At 38.1% G+C, this 1,955-nt stretch overlaps 1 non-coding gene across 1 annotated transcript; it reads left to right on the forward strand.

The window, feature by feature from the left end:
- The first annotated feature begins 1,146 nt into the window (after nucleotides 1–1,146).
- On the forward strand, nucleotides 1,147–1,308 carry LOC119509709. The gene has a single exon (XR_005211769.1). It is a non-coding gene; the product is annotated as a U1 spliceosomal RNA (small nuclear RNA).
- Nucleotides 1,309–1,955: the final 647 nt, after the last annotated feature.

Consider the following 1,955-nt stretch of genomic DNA (forward strand, 5'->3'; position numbering starts at 1 on the left):
AATGACTATGGTTTGTTAATTTCTGATGGTTATGGTAGGTACAAGTTCACAGAAATGTTACTATATTAGGTTACTTTCTTAGGGTAGAGTAGGAACATGTCAAAGTAAAGTAGTTGTTTTAGGTTAGTTGTCTTTTTCTTTTGGTTTCTTTGCAATGTTTTTTTATTGTATGTTTAAAAAAAATTTTTTTTATATAGTTAATAGTTAATAAAAAAAAACTTATTCAAAGCCCCCCCCTGAGGAGCTGGTGGAGAATGAGGGTGTTGGGCTTCCCCACATTTATGGTTGCTGATGTGCTCATAGACATTGGGGACTGGTGGTTTGATGGGCTGAGCCCTCAATCATGGGACTTGCCCTTGGGAAGACTGTTACTGCAAAGGAAAGGCTAGGCCTGCTTATAATTGTGCCTAAGGGTCTCCTCCTGAATGCCTCTTTGTTGCTCAGATGTGGCCCTCTCTCTCTAGCTAAGCTAGCTAGGCAGGTGAAATCACTGCCCTCCCTCCCTACCTGGGATCTGACACCCAGGGGTGTAAATCCCCCTGGCAATGTGGAATATGACTCCCAGGGAGAAATCTAGACCTGGCATCATGGGATGGAGAACATCTTCTAGACCAAAAGGGGGATGTGAAATGAAGTTAAATAAGTTTCAGTGGCTGAGAGATTCCAAAAGGAGCTGAGAGGTCACTCTGGTGAGCACTCTTATGCACAATATAGATAACCCTCTTTAGGTTCTAATGAATTATAATAGCTAACAGTAAATACCTGAAACTTATCAAGCTACAACCCAGAACCCTTGAATCTTGAAGATAACAATGTAGCTTATGAGGGGTGGCAATGTGATTGGGAAAGTCATGTGGATCACACTCCCCTTTGTCCAGTGTATGGATAGATGAGTAGAAAAATGGGGACAAAAAAAAAAGGCACCCAGTGTTCTTTTTTTTACTTTAATTGTTCTTTTTCAGTTCAATTTTTATTCTTATTGCTTTTGTGTGTGTGGTAATGAAAATGTTCAAATCAATTTTGGTGATGAATGCACAACTATGTAATGGTACTGTGGACAACTGATTGTACATTTTGTATGACTGCATGGTATGTGAATATATCTCAATAAAATTGAATTAAAAAATAAAACAAAATATACTAGACATACTTACCTGGCAGGGGAGATCATGATCATGAAGGTGGTTTTCCCAGGGTGAGGCTTATCCATTGCACTCCAGATGTGCTGACCCCTGCAGTTTCCCCAAATGTGGGAAAGTCGACTGCATAATTTGTGGTAGTGGGGAATTGTGTTTGTGCTGTCCCCTGGCAAAAAAAAAAAAAAACAAACAAACAAACAAAAAAAAAACCCAAAAAAAAAAAAAAAATGTACTGGAGGCACACAACAGCAGATTTGAAGAGGCAGGGAGAAGAATAAGTGAACTGGAAGACAGGACAATTGAATGCAAACACACAAAAGAACAAATGGTAAAAAAAAAATTAAAAAACTTGAAATGGATCTCAGGGAAATGATAGACAACATGAAGAATACAAATATAAGAATCATTGGTGTCCCAGAAGGTGAAGAGAAAAGGGCTAGGATAAGTATTTGAAGACATATTTGGGGAAAACATCCCAACCCTTCTAAATGACATAAATGTGTAAATCAGAGATGTCCAATGAACTCCAAATAGAATAAATCCAAAAATATCCACTCGGAGACATATACTAATCAAATTGTCAAATGCTGAAGAGAAGGAGAAACTCCTGAAAGTAGCAACAGAGAAGCAATTAACCACATACAAGGGAAACCAATACAACTAATACTAACTACTCAGCGGGCACTATGGAAGTGAGAAGGCAGTGGTATGACATATTTAAGATTCTGAAAGAGAAAAATTGCCAGCCAAGAATTTTTTATCCAGCAAATCTCTCCTTCACAATTGAGGGAGAGTTAAAAATTTTCACAGACAAAC

This window comes from Choloepus didactylus, chromosome 14, assembly GCF_015220235.1.
Source record: "Choloepus didactylus isolate mChoDid1 chromosome 14, mChoDid1.pri, whole genome shotgun sequence".
In the NCBI taxonomy this organism is placed as follows: Eukaryota; Metazoa; Chordata; class Mammalia; order Pilosa; family Megalonychidae; genus Choloepus; species Choloepus didactylus.